The sequence below is a fragment of the Poecilia latipinna genome, unplaced genomic scaffold (assembly GCF_001443285.1).
Source record: "Poecilia latipinna isolate Pla-1442-1.1 unplaced genomic scaffold, P_latipinna-1.0 Scaffold848, whole genome shotgun sequence".
Taxonomy (NCBI): Eukaryota; Metazoa; Chordata; class Actinopteri; order Cyprinodontiformes; family Poeciliidae; genus Poecilia; species Poecilia latipinna.
In genome coordinates, this window is record NW_015113464.1 from 5,372 (window position 1) to 21,076 (window position 15,705).

A 15,705-nucleotide genomic window follows, 5' to 3' on the forward strand; every position below is an offset into this window, starting at 1 on the left:
ACAGTACTGGAAGAAACCCTGTTAAGAGCTGAAATAAATTTGGGATTTGTATTCAGATATAATAGACCTTCCATCAGAAAAATGCCTTAAACATACAATTCACCAGTTATGTAAATCCAGTTGTGAATCTGTATGTATTTTGTGTTTAATCACTAGTTCTATTGCAACTAGTTTTCTGTAGTGATAGTAAAGAAATTCCAATAATTTTGCAAACCATGCATCCAAAACAGGACATTTTTTGTTCCTATTTGAACTATTCTGTGAATGGTGTTGGAAGTATGCAACTTACAGGAAAAAATAATAAGGCTGAACATCAGTACTGAGCTAAAACCCTTTTTGAGAAAGGATTGATAATTGCATTGAGGTAGGTTTTCATGAGCACTTTGATCAGACAATCAAACCTTGTTTAATGAAAAAAGCCTTCATCTTCATTACATCAAATTGTCAACAAACGCTTTCGCATTCGTTTTCTAACACAAGATGAAATGCACACAGAATGAGAACTGCACTGACCTAAAGCGAGATCAACTTCTCTCAGGATCCCGAGCTTGCTCTGCAAATCACATCCTTTTACGCTGGCTTCATCCACTGATACCAGCCTCTGACCTTTCCCAACAAGACTCAATTTTAATTATCAAGTGACCTTTATCGCCCCTAATTAACACACCATGTCATGTATTATCCAACCTTTTTTCTCCACCATTGCTTTGACATGAAACAAATTAGAGGTGCAGACTTTTTCCTGTTCATCACCACCTAATTGTCTCCATGATGGCCAATAAAGTAGGTCCGTTGATATTTTTGGAAGAAGAGGAAATATTGTTCGAGCTCCTTAACCTTAATGAAATCTCCATTCAAGCTTGTCCATATTAATGTTTGCTGACCTTTCCATGAAGTGTCAATGGCTGAGGATGTAACATTTTCTATCAAGCACCTTTTAATAAATATGTTAATTTTCTCCTGTGCAGTAGTAGGCTAGAATGAGATTTCAAAGAGATGCTTTTATGGTAAAGACATCAGTTTCACCAGCTGATTAATGAGTGTGTGTTGTGGATTTCGAGTATAATAAATTTAAAAGCTGATTTGTGCTCAATAATATAGAGTCAAAGTCCCTTTTACTCAGCTTAAAGATTTCAGATGGTCTGTCAGGGCGGAATAAGAGCTCAACCCTGATCTGTAGTGAAGATCGTGAGAAAGTGGTTCGTGGTTTGACTTCGGACCCCCGTGTCTGTTCTGTCTGTGGCTGCCAGTCAACCAGAACTCTAATCTCACTGCAGATAAAACTCCATCCATCTCATCCTTTGTCTCCTCACGTACAGTGATGATAATTTATCTCTGCTTTTTATCAGATTATTTTTTCCCCTCTATCTCTTTGACCCCCATACTTGGACTGTGGTTGTTTACTTATCTGATTATGCATTTCTACTCTCCCCAGTTTTAAGCTAGCTATGTTTGGTAAAGCTTTGCACATTTGAACAGGATCAGCTTTGCTGTTCACATCTATCCAAACACATTGCTCTGGAAACAACAAGCTATTGCAGATATCATGTACCATTACAGGTACAGACACACACTTGTACCCTCTACCAGGTTGTTTTGATAGTCATGTAGGTGTCTGGAGCTCAGCGGAGACATGATGATCGTGGGAAACCTGTCTTTCCATCAGATGGCAGCTCCATGTCACCATTGGCCTTGTCTATAATCTCCTGTTTAGTCTCAATAGAAACGTTCTCAGGTAAGACAGGGTGAAGAAGTCATTGAAAAATAGGATAAAAATAAAATCTCCAGGTAACCATTATGTTGGTGGACAAGCAGATAAAGAGGAAAATGAATCACAACGTTGATATTCATCAACTCTGTGATGAGAAGTCAGCATTTTTTTTACATCTTTTACAGCTATTCCAACTTGCATTCAGAGAGATGTTCTGAGGTTACCTGTAGTAATGAGTTGCTATTTCAGCTACTAGTGCTTTGTTGTGTGTTTGTTGACGGACCCAAATGCAGCAGGTGAAGGTGTCAAGTAGATTTGTGTTTTTTAATGAAAAATGAAGGACATAAGCTTACAACAAAAACTGTGGAGACGCAGGGAATGCAGGGAGCCAGAGCAGAACAAAACACAGGAATCCAGAACAAAAATGGCAGGGAATAAAGAGGAGATAAATGGAGTTCATAAGAGTGAGAGGAGAAAGGTTGAGAGAAAGAAATAATCAAACTAGAGTAACAAGGAATAACTAGAGACAATAAATAAACATAATAAGCTAGAAACAATAAGAACAACTCAACTAAAGTAAATCAAGACTGAACTAATCAAAGAAAGAGACTAAAGAACACAGAATAATAAACAAACCTCAAAACAACCCAGACCTACTCATGTGATTTTATTAATTTTGGAATCATGTTATGAACTTATATTAATAAATCCATACTCTTCTTTTTGCATTGAGATAGTTTGTTCCATTTTTTTTTTTGCCTAACTTCAGCTAGAATTGGGTTTTCGTTCTCTACTTCAGCGCTGCATTTATCTGTCTTCTTTTGGTCTTTTTGTGAGGACAGTCTTGCCTAGAGTTGATGACACGTGTAGTTTCACTACTAAATGGAATTCTCACAGAAGTACATCAGTTTTATCACAGCAGATGAGGCTGGTGGATGGGGGCAGGTTTGTAATATGGGAGAAACAAGATGGTGGAATCTGCTAACAGGAATCATTTTCATATGAATCTTTTATGTTCTGCAGAAAACTTGAGCATTATGTGTACACATGACATTTTATTAATTCCCTTTCTGTTTTTTAGGAATTAAAATATTAGCTCCATGCACAATTTTTCAACAGGATTTAATAGTAGTAAATATTTTTTATGGGGATAACAATGAACTCAATTTAGTTCAAATTCAGTATAGAATCTCTAATAATTGTGAAAAATCTAATAACTTTAACCTTAGTTATAAACTCAATAAATAATTAGTGTTAGATGTAGAGTACCAGCTCAGTTTTAACTGCTTTGATACTTTAGTTTCTTTGGAAAAGTAGGGCTCATTTATTTCAAGAATGGTTTTTGTTTTCTAGAACTGGGGGAAAAAAATCCATCTGCTCCCATGTCACATCTAGGCTTTAAGGGTGTTTGTGTAAATGTATGACAGATACAGATATTAATATTGATCCCAACATCAGTGCAGATGGTGTTGTCTGCATGTCTCAGTGTGCAGCAGAAGAAAGCAATATCCCCAGATTCACAAGCTTAATGCGTCATATTTATACGGAATATATGTAATTCTACAGATTTGTAGAATGTTTGTAATTCTACAAACATTTTCAAGAAAAGATTGAAAAATATATACATATACAAAAACAGTTTTAACATGTTTTTGTTAAAGTTTATTTGACTTGTATTACCAAAGGGCAAACTTTAGATGGAATAATAATATTTTTTTGATTTTATGACTAGCTTCTGTTGAGCTCGTCATAAGCATGCAGTGAAGATCGTTCAATGAATTGATAAAAAAATTAATCTTCCAGATTGGTTTTGATTAGATCATAAGACTACATTTTTGGAAATTATAAAATTGATTGGTTAACGAACGCCAGCACAGCGTATCTTATCAATAATACACATGAACATTAAAGATGCATCACAATTGATTTGGATTGCCGCACATCTGTAGTTCTGCACTCAAAGCCTTTTCCTCACTGGCTTCCTGCTGTAAACAACTTTATCTTTTATTGTCTATGTTGCCTTTCCCATTCTTGGAAACTATGTCTGTTTTCTGCTTCTGGCCAAGCCTAACGCCTTTTATTTTGTTCACCCCATTTTCCTTCAACTGACTCACAGCATATTTTAAACCTCAGTTTGTACCTTTAAGTCCAGTCATCTGTTTTTTTTTTTTTTTACTTCTAGACACATCCTCTGTCTGTCACACTCCCACTGGGGTGTTAACCTCTCAATGTCGACTTTTTTCCTCTGTTTTTTTTTTTCCTTCTTTAGAAAAACCTCAGACATTTTATTCCCCTGGCAGAGATTGAAGGAAGCAAATATGACAGAAAAGGGCAAAAAGAAAGCTGCTTCTACAAAGTTTTGGTGGAAACTATATTGTAGCTTACACAGTTGCTTCTGTGAAGATGACATCTGCATTTGTGTAATTTTTACGTCTTTTGATTTTGATAAAGATGATGTAGATTGCTTTTTGTGCACTGCTTATTCGGATGAAATTATAGAGTTTAAGAAGAATAAACTTCCATATATTGTAAACAGTTTATATTTTATTTTATTTAAGTCGATGTTTTTGAAGTGATAAGCTGAAAAAAATAACAGAAGATGAGATGTTGGTATACTATACAAGCTATTTAAGGAATAAAATGGACCCACTAAGCCATTTTGCTCATCTTTCTGAATTATTTTCAACACTGAGATAACCACTTCTTTACCCTCCATGATGTTTACAGCATTGGTGGTTTGCATCATTAACTCTGTGTGGCTGAGGCACTGACAACATAAACTCAAGGGTTCATGGCTCAGATATCCTGAATAGGGAGGTTGTTTGGTGAGACCAGTGGGGTTATCGGTCATGTCAAATTCCTGGCAGAAGTGGTCACTTTGTTTGGGAAAAAGATCTGGCTTTGACATGGCTTAGCAGTCATTTAACCTCCCCTTGAGTGAAAGGAGCTCAAGGTGTTGGAAGATAACATCATTTCAGAGTGCAAATCTTACAAGTCCCGAGAAACGTGTGCTTTTTAAAAATGTAATATTACACGCCTCTTGGTTTACTTAGTTTGGCTTTTAAACACTTTCACAACATAAATAATGTACCTCATGATTTGTCCATGAATTGTTTGGGAATCTATTGCTTACGAGTCCCTTTGGATTTTTTTTTCTAACTCATCTGTGATGCTGAAAGTGAAGGTAGCATATAAAGTTCTGAGCTGAAAGACAAACAGTGATGACCTGCAGAGATAATGACGTGAAATTATCAACCTTAAAACTTAAAAGAAACCATAAATATGTATTTATAGGTTTAAAGAAGTACATAATACTCACTTGATCCATTGCAGTGTGCTCATGACATACTGTGAAGATGGCAATAGCCATTGAAAACTGATATTCAAAAGAAACAGTCTGCTGTAGTGATCATGGGAACACAATGTTTTAGAAATATGAGCTGATGGATGATGATGGATCATCCATCAGCTCATATTTGATGATGATGGATCTTAAAAAACAAAACTAGTGTAAATTTGTTGCAAGTTAATGCTTTACTATTAACATCCCTCACTTTCTCCTGAAAGGTAAACTTGTGACTCAAGTCACTAAGTTAAGTGGTTTTCTGTTCCTTTCTTTTTTTTTTTTTAATTACTGCAGTTTTCTTCCATCCTCACATGCTGTCCAGCTAAAATGTCAAATCTGTCAACAAGAACCACTTTACCCAGAGCAACAAAAGAGAGCTCAGGTTCCTCCTGTCGCTCGGTGTTTGCTTACATCCAGGTGAGGCTTGACACTTAAGAAGTTGATTTCAAAATTTGTAGATGTTTCTGTGAAGTTGCAACATTTACCGTCAATCTTAACACAGTCTTGTTTTAGTACATGAACCGAAGTGGAATAAAATTTACTTCAAATTATCTAATTTTTGGCTGGATACATAATATAAAGAGAGAAAAAAATATATCAATTTAAACAATATAAAAAAAATCAGGTAATATAATTAACAATAGAAAATTAAAAGAATGTTTAACCAGTCTGTAAAACAAAATAAAAATGCATTTCTGGTGAGGAAAAAACAAGGACAACCTCACTTTTATTTCCACTTTAAATGGCTAAAATTACTCACTGGTGCGTTGCATCAGCTGCAAATGACTGCACCATAATTAATCAGCATTTGGCCTTGGTGTCAAGTCAAGTTTATATTGCAAGGAAACGCAGAATCAAGGATTACTACTGCAAGGTTTACCGTCACTCGTCAACTCAAAGAAGTAATGTTTAATTTAAAAAGTTTCACTTGCTCTTTCTAGTTTTCAGGGACAACAATAAAACTGACAACATTCATTTCATTTATTTCTTAAAGAGGGATTTCATCCACATGGATAAATGTGGGTGAAATCCACAATGACAACCATTAATTAGAATTAATAGTTGCCAGTTTTCAAAAAGAAAAAAAAAATATAGTGAGATTTTCTTTTTTACTGCAGTAAAAGATTCATTTAATTTTAAGACTTTGGACATATCTTTACAAGAAGTCCCAATGAATATGGAGGACACTGCGATGAACTGAAAAGATGCATGTGTGTGTGTGTGAGAGAGTGAGTGTGTGTGTGAAGCCAAAGTAGAAAAGTTTGGAGAAAAGTTTAAAGGCTGCTGCTGAAATACTAAACTACGTCTGTCAGGCCCTCTTTCAGTCATCATTATGGTGCTTTCTGGACAACAGCTGACCAGATGTTTATTGAGTGACTAAGTGTTGTGCTTTCACTGCAGTCATTATCTCAGCCAGTAAAGACAATTGATTCTTCTGCTCATTCCCTCCAATTTTATCTCATCGTATCACCGTTTAACCTTCTAATCTGATGCATGTGTCTGTGTTCAATCGTTAGACATTTCTTTCATCAAAAAGTTTTAGATCACACAATATTAAGACCTAAGAAAGAACAATAAACAGTATAGTTTTGGACTTTTGACTATTTTCCAACAGGAGTATCCAGCTGTATGGTGAAATATGGCAACCTATTCGTTTTTTCTTCTAGTTGTGCTGTTAGGATAGCAGATGGAGATTGATGAGCTTATTACATTCAGATCGACCTGCTGAAAGGCAGTGGTACAGAGTTTATGCCCTTTCACAATGAAGGTCAGCTACGCGGCTGCCTTTAAAAATCAACCTCGTCATCATTTACTTATTTATCTGAAATCATAAGCAGAAAAAATCTGAGCTCACAGACTTTTTACAGCTAATTATCGTCTGCTGTTCAGTTTTTAGTTCAGTCATCTAAAAGCTAAGACGGTATATCACATTTTATGCCAGTAATTACTTAAAATAAATTAAAATGATTACAGAAAGGCTATTTTGGATAATTACATTTCACTGAAGTTTGCTATCTGATTGTGCTGTGTTGCTATGAGTTTTGTAATAGAAAAACACAGAGTACAACTACTGAGATAGTATTTGTTTCCCTCCGCCCCCAGTCAAAATATCTATTCTGATAATGATAATGATATTTTGAGTTCCAGTCAGACATTTTTTACATTTTTTACATTGCCTCAGGCATTCAGGCATTTCTCCCCAGGTTTGGGACTCGACTAGATAAGCGGTCCAGCTGTGACAGACACTTTGCCACTGTTTGTTCAGTTGTTGTCTTAAAAACGGTATGGTGTTTCCACACTGGGGCCATGGCCCAGAGATCAGTGTCTGACGGAATCTAATAATCTTTAGCTCTTCTCATAGGATGATCATTGCACTAATCTGATGTTTTCACGCAACCTTCCACCTTGATGCTGACTCATTTATCTTCCAGATCTTAATTCCACCATTCTAAGAAAAAATGTGAAACAAACATGTTCAGGTAGTGTAATTGTAATCATCATTTAGAATGAGTGACATTCTTTGTGAGTGTTATAAGAGAAGCTACAGTATTTTTGGTTAAATTCTCTCCCACAGCAGCTGAATTGCTGACTGGCATTTTCCAGAGCAGAAATGGAGAACAGGTACAATATATAGCTTCCCACATATACCCAGTCACTTTTGCCACACATACATACACACACACACACACCTGGAGAGCTTACATGGCTTTACATGAAGAGCTGGTACTCAGCCAGCAGCGGCTGCCAAGAACCCATCATCACACTTTTCAGTTGGCAGTCTCTCGACAGTCCATCCTTATGCAGCTCTCCTGTTGAAATGTGTTTGTGTGCGTGAGCATGGAGGTGTTAATGTGCGTCTCTCTAGAGCGGTAATGTGTCAGAAAATAAAGTGATGGCGAGGTGAGCTGCATGCACTGAAAGACAGAACAACAGCAAATGCTGTTAATATGCAGAGAGCTTCGCCCCTGCCACATTATGTCTCCTAACAGGCCCCATCTTTAACTGATTACATTCAATCACACACCAGCAGCTGCCTGTGCTGCATTGCTGCGCTATATGGGCTCACATGATGGAGGAGTTGAGAGAGCGATAAAATCTATCAACTTTGGTTGACACAATGATCGGATATAAGCAAACATTATGAGAGTTCATAATGGTTTTCATCTTACCATGTAGAGGCCGTTTCAGATTCATGCTGTAGAGAGAATCAAATTCACCTTTTGAGAACTTTTTTTGTTGTCAAAAAAGTCAATTTTCCCAGAAACAGTTTCAATACATAATTTTTGGGACAACAAATTAAATACTGCATTAGTCACAAAGTATAAAAACAAAATCAAAATACACTCCAATGACTCATAGCATTGTGACCACCTGCCTAAAAATGTGTTGGATGTCCTGCTGACTCATTGAAGCATGGACTCTATGAAACCAAAATTGTGAGATGTCTCACTGTAAGGTGAGACTTATTTGGTTCACAGATGTGCAATTGGGTTGAGCTCCACAACCATTTTTGCTTAGTGGTGTGGAAAAGTTTACACAAGATACTATTTTCAGGGAAATGTTGGTGAGAGGAGATCGACTTGAACATTGTTTCAGGCGTTCCCATACGTAACTGAATGGTTAATTCAGAAGTGCATGAGCAAGTAATAATAACTTGTATTTTCATTTCCATTTCTTTTATGTTCACTACAATAATAATTCATTTGAAAAAAAAATCCACATTGTGACAGGCAGTCAGTGATTGTTAGCCATCCTCTTCCTTGTCTCGTCTTCCTTTCTTGGGATCACTGGGCTTCTTGGTGCCCGTCACTCCTCAGCAGCCGAACACTGAGATCCAGTTACATCAGCGCTGATGACCTCCACTTGATGCAATGCGTTCAGCTGCAGAGACCTTCTCTGTTCAGGCGTGTCAGCAGTCGGCCTTCAAACACACCAAGGACAACAGATCAAGACAAAAGAGGACTTTACAGATGAAGAAATTGGTGCTCAAAAATATGTTTTGAAGAGCTGTGAGGAGAATGAATCATAGCTGTTCCAGTTATTCGAATGATGAAACTCAGTTGCTGACAGCTATGACAAAGCCCAAACTCCAGAACAAAAGAGCCCAAGAATGACTTACTGACATGCTTCACATATTAAATGCTGAGGGAATAACATTCCTTCTGAATAAATCTAAGCATCAACATTTACAGTGTCTTTAAACATTGTTTACACAAATAAAATGTTATTGGGATGTCATGGCAAGATTTTGATACGGAAAGAAAATTTTAAATGTTTTTCAAAGTATTTCAAAAATGAAATCTCAAATGTGTGGTGTGCCTTTGTGTGTTCATCCATCTTTGATATCCCTAAATAAATTCATACATAAATTCTATGTATAAGTAGTTATAAGTTATAACAATCAACCAGAGTGGATTTATCCGTGTATAAAAATTCTGCTTATCTGCTTACAGATTAGCACAAACATGACGCAAATCCCTATTTTCACAGTCACAATACTAGTGTCCGATATGCGTCGTAATTCAAAGTTCAGTTCTGTCTTTAGCTTGAAAATCACAGAATCAGTTATTACTGCTATTACTACTCTTTGGTAGATAGCTGTGCAGATCTAAAATACTTGTGCCACATTCTGGATTTTAAATTGTTTCTTTTAGGTTTAAGGCATTCTAAAAAAATATGTTTCATTTGAAATTGTTATCTGCCACGGAAACACCTGAAGCCAATAATCTGACACTTTGCTGGATCCCCAGAGAATATATCTCTGTTTGAATCTTATAGGGTAGAAGAGGACACATTCATCACATATCTTCAGGATTACTGTGTGTGCGTGAGCGTACATGTGTGTGTGACAGAAAACACACATCCTGGAATTTATCAAGACATCTGTCCCTTCAGCCATGAGGAGCATTAAAATTAAAACGGCCAGACCAATTCAAGGCATCTGAATTTATGGTTTTTATTTTTTAATTTTAACTGTTAAACAAACTCGAAGAATAAAATCACACTTTCTTTTGACGACAAAATTCATTTTTATGTGTCGGAGCAAACGGCAACACGTCATCTGCTCAAAAAGATACTAAAGTACCGTTGCACAATTCCAACTAAAACAGAATAAAATCAATGTTTTTATTACACATAAAAACTCATCAGCTGGAAACATAAATCACTGCTCAATAATTTACCTCCAAAGAAGGCGTGGCTCATAATTCAGAATTTGTGTCAAAGGTGATATGTATAGCATTACATTTTCATATTTACACAATGTGGTACCATTTTTGTGGCTTTCTTTATTTTAGGTCTCGGTACCCTGTGGAAGTTTCTTACAAGGTAAAAGCAAAGAAATACTTTCATGATTAAGTTCCACAGAAAAAGAAAAATCTAATATATATTTATTAGAACATTACACTCACCCATTTAGACAAAAATACCCCAAACACAGGGAGTTGTTTGCTTTATCCTGTGTTCTTTCCTTTTGATTCAGTGACCTGATTGTTTCACATGGATTGCTATTTATTCACTGTTGGCGGCTGCGATACCCTGAAAATGACAGATGTCAAGAGCTCAGCCGAAGATCTACGCCTGTTTCTGTCTCTCCTATTTCACAAATAAAAAATATTAAGTATTACTGAAAAATATTATTCAGAGCTTAATAGAAGTATTTACCTACGGAAGAGGATTAGGGCCACTGGAAAAAAGAAAAAAAATCTGACTTTAATCTCAGAACTCTGAGAAAAAAGTCAGAATTCCGACTTTAATTGTAGAATTCTGAAATTAAAATCAGATTTTTTTCTTTTTTTCCCTAGTGGCCCTAATCGTCTTCTGTAATTCACCAGCTGTGAATTTTTTTCAATAGTTTTTAGTATATCTGGGGTGGATATTTTATTGGGTCCAGTAAAATCACAATGGCCCCCAAAAAACAGACTGTTCTGCAAAATTGTGACAAGAAGAAAAATAATACATGGTGTTAAAAAAGTACAAGCTAATATCTGAATATGTATTCTGCCCTGTTCACTTTTCATACCTGTAATTTATTCATGGTTTGAAAAACAGTAAACAAAGCAATCAAGTCAATAATAAATTTTGGATTACTTTAAAGCTTGGTTAGATTTTAAAACATCCCAAAGCTCTGAACGTCTCCCAGAGGACAGCTTAATCCACGTTTCCAAAAGGAAGGAGAGGAATGTAACACAACATACAGCACCATGACCGTCCACCTATAACCCATAAAATCCCATTGAAACACAATAAAGATTGAATTTGTAAAACTTTGAACATCAATACTTTTGCAAGACATTGCTCAACACTCACATAAATGTAACATATACTACTACTTTCTTCCTCTACTATCCTCTAAGTTGCATGATTTGCAACTTAGAGGTTGTTTAACTGCTATCTTTATGTTTTAGCTGTGATGCCTGAATGTGACTCACATAATGCTTTCAGAAACAACTAAAGTCAACAACTCAATGGTTTCTCAGTGGTTTCATTAGATAGAAAAACTTATTGAACTAATTTGAATAATGAACTGAACTTAATGCACTGTTTGATAACTAGGATCAGTTTTGATGTATGTGTGACTGAATTGATATGACTTCTTTGGAAAATCCCTTCGAGACGGCATTTGTTGTGAATTGTCACTATATAAGTAAACTGAGTTGACTTGGATCGCATAAACATTCTTGGTGGTGATGAATACTGGCCTTCTGAAGGGATTAGTTATGGGCTGTGTTTAGATTAGGTAGTAGGAAGTAGTGACAACACCTGACGCACTGCTGGCGCACCAGGATCATTAATTAGAGTCATTACACCTCCGGTCCCAAAGGCACACATTTACACACAGTTTTACACACAGGCACTGTGTAACTGCAGCCACAAAGTCAAATACCAACACATGACGAAGTAAATGCACACCTGTTGACACAGCTGGACAGACGGTGAGTGTGTAAAACAGTAACTTCAATTTAAGTGATACAGAGGTAAATTTGTCTTTGTGTATGAATGGAGGAGGTTTTTTAGTGCGGTGAATTTACGGCACATTTGCACTGGAGACCCCTGGACAGGACAACTGACAAACAAACTCACCCTCATACATTGCTGCTGACTAATAGCTGGTGGCTATTCCTGCTTTGCCTCTGACACACGTCTTTCTTCGTTACCCTCAAAAACCGTCCTCTCCTGCTTCACCCAGGTTGCAGAGGAGCAAAAACGTGTTTTAAGTTGCAATGTGAATCACATTTTAAGGTGCTTTCTGAAGATTTCATCACTTTTTTTTTTGTCCTAATCTTCATTACCAACAGCCCGAAAAAAGATATTGTACAAGCTGGAGCCACAATTCAAGATTGCATCAACTTCTTATAAACCAAACTGTCTCCAGGCAACGGAAAACATACACTTTGTGTTGAAATCTAGATGTTTCAGATTATCTAATCTTGTTTATATTCTTTTTCTTTTGCACCAGACCAAAATTGGAAACAATTTTCCATCAGAAGCCTATCTGTTTGAGCTTTTCTGTCTTCAAAAAAGAAAAGAAAATCTAATCAGGTCATTTATTTCTAGACTAGAATTTTTCAGTTTCAAAGTATCAACTAAATTTTAGATTATAAACAAAGCAAGATTATTATTTTTTTTATTTACTTCTATTACATTGTTATTCTAAAAAAAATAATGTTTTCCTGATGCAAAAATGAGAATATTCTACTCAGAAAAGATCAGGGAGTGATCGGTGGATTGTGGGATTACGGGAAGAAAAACAGGCGTCACGTCTGACACGCAGTCTGAAAATCAGCAGCCCTGCTGTCTCCATTCTTTGTTTCTTTTTCCATGTCTTTTGCCTTTAGCGGTGCCTGCTTTTAAATATTTGTTTTCTCTTCCACGGACCCTTCATTTTCACTTAACAAATTGATTTTGATTTCACAAATTGCCATTTAAATGTTTTAATTTACCTCAAAATGTCTATCAGATCTCAATGTCTAAGCGTCAGTGGAGCACTCAGAGGCACAGTGGTTGTTTATTTAAACCAGTGGTGCTCAAAGTCGGTCCTGGAGGGCCGGCATCCTGCATGTTTTAGTTCTCTCCCCGCTTTAACGCACCTGGATCAAATGATGGCTCATTAGAGACCTAAGAAGAACTCTGACATGCTGAAAAGGTTGTTACTACGACCAGGGAGAGAACTAAAACATGCAGGATGCTGGCCCTCAAGGTCCAACTTTGGGCACCACTGGTTTAAAGGGAGAGCCAGAACAATCCAACATGTTCTGGGTGTCCAACCACCTTTATTTACTTAAAGACTCCCCATTAATATTTGCTAGCCATCAACTGGGTTTTTAGTGTATTCTATAAATATATCTCAAGATAATAAGGTATGCACAGACATTTTTCACAGAATATAATATTTTTGCATGAGGCTTTAGTGAGTTTTAGCATAAAAGTCCTCTCACTTTGGTTAAAAGACAATGGGAATTGTAAGAACAAGACAAGAAGAGCAAACAAGTCAGATAAAATCCACGCTGTGCGCTTTGATGCAGCCTCATTTGTCCAAAATGTTGTTACCTTCCTGGTGCCTGAACCTTTTGAAAGTGAAACAGAGCATGAAAACAGGGTGTTTGTTTTTTTTTTTTTTTTTTTTTTTTTTGGTGCTAGTCTTCGACCCACAAAATATATTACTCTCTAATTTTCAAAGAGGAAATTGACACATTTTTCAGGCCCGACACTTTTCTGTTTTCTCATTTGTCTGTCAGTTTTTCAGCTGAGTGAGTTTATTCCTGCCGTTTATGCACTTACCGATCACTTTCATTTGGGTGTCAGTGAGTCGCTATAGGGTGGTGATTTAGTGCTTGGAAACATACCTTCTCTAAGTGGAAATTTACAGATGGAAGGGCTCCTCTGTAATAAGTGGCTACACAGTGAAGACAGACATGGTACTAAATCCCTCCACTGCTCTGTCTCTCAGTCTTTCCATCTTTTTTATTTCCTTCTTTTGCCTGTGTGTGAATACGCTGTTAATCTGTGATGAGTGAAGCTTTTCTGTTAGAGCTTTATTTCTTACCAACTCATCAATTTGATAGAAAACAGTGCTGACCATTTTAAGCCAGATTAGGTCACGTTGAATTTACTCAGTTTTCACACATGAAATCCATTCTGAAATGGACTTGAAAAGATCTCTGCTAGAATATCTGTTATTGTTGGAAAACAGATTTGAACTGGGATTTTTTTTTTTTTTTTACAAGTTTGCTGATACATTTATGATGCTAAGGCCATCCTCCTGGCTTTGATTGGTTGTTTTTGCAGATTCGTTGCTACTGAAGTTGCTATTTTTATTTTTTTTAGCTGCCTAAGAGAAATCAATATTAAGGAAGTTCTGTTTTTCATCTCTAATTTACCATTTAAACCAAGGATGTTGTGTCTAAACTAGGTCCTCTTCTGTTTTGTTGACCCAGATTCTCCTCCATTCTGAATTCCAGTCTTTGTGTGAGAAAGAAAGAGAACACAAGGCAACGTGTGTTTTCTTTCTGGATACAACCCAGAGACAGCTACAACTGTGCCTGATGAGATCTGCACTTGTTTTGCTCGCTGTCAGCGAGCACGGTTGGTGTCATATGTGGTGATCCAGCTAATGCAAAGCTGCAGCAGAATATCAGCACAAGCTTTGTTGAAAAGGTGCCACCGACATCCAGGCTCTGGCAACTGTGATTCAAGAGTTAAGTGGAACAAACCTGAAATTTTTATACAAGTTGAGGTTAGAAATTAAAATTTAATTCACTAAAAAAAATGCAGAAAATCTACAGTATAATTTAAAGACTATTATATTGTATTTTACTGCCTTTGGTGATTTTTGCTAAAGGCTAAGACTGTTTTGTGTTGAACTAAATAAAATTGTTTTTAACAATGTGACATTTTCTAAATGCAGAAATTTAGGACTACAGATATTAATGTTATGTACAGATATTAAAGCAGATTTATTTATTTTTCTGTTAAGTTTTGATCAATAGATGAAAGTTTGACTTAGATACTTGAAACTTTACTTAAAAAAATAATGGAGAGAAATAACTGTGAAAATAAATCCTAATTTCTCATTTAATAATACATTTTCTTACATTAAATAATCCCCTATAACCTTAGATTGTGGTTCTTAATTCTGCTTGGGTTGGCTTACTCACCATTTACAAAATATGATTCATTGCAGCCTTTAAAACAATTAAAGACAGCTGGTGAGTATTAAGTTGTTTGTAGTCTTGAAGTAGAATGAAGTGCTAAGCAGTCCCACTGAAAACATCGGGCTTAAAAGGACCAAAAGTGTAAATGCATTTGAACATGTTGTTCAAATTATTTTTCTACCAGCATTTGTTCAGGTCAAAGCATAATGTTAGGTTTTACTTTTTGTTTGTGACCCTAGTTTTTTGCACAGAACTTCTGAGTGGTTTCATGCAATTTCCTGAAAAAATAAAAAAAATAAAAAAAACATTCCCAGAGTGTGAATATCATTGGATTAGCCTTGGTAGATTGCATGTATTTTGTAATCTGAATAGTACAAAACTACTTTTGCAATATAGTAGGTTGGAGACTCTGAGAGCAAGAGACCAGTTTTGTAGTTTGTAGTAGATTATTTTCAGAATTAAAGAGAAGCAAAGTCTGATTGACAAACATTTTT

The 15,705-nt window shown here is 36.1% G+C and overlaps 1 long non-coding RNA gene across 2 annotated transcripts in view; it reads left to right on the forward strand.

Moving 5' to 3' along the window:
* The window catches only part of LOC106956845 (uncharacterized), a 19,890-nt gene extending 4,840 nt beyond the window's left edge, over nt 1-15,050 (forward strand). The window contains exon 3 of one of the 2 annotated variants that reach the window (XR_001426839.1): nt 14,495-15,050. This is a non-coding gene — a long non-coding RNA (uncharacterized LOC106956845). Of the gene's footprint in view, nt 1-8,875; nt 9,202-14,494 lie in introns of those variants that run through there. The other variant, XR_001426838.1, reaches the window with a different exon arrangement.
* Nucleotides 15,051-15,705: the final 655 nt, after the last annotated feature.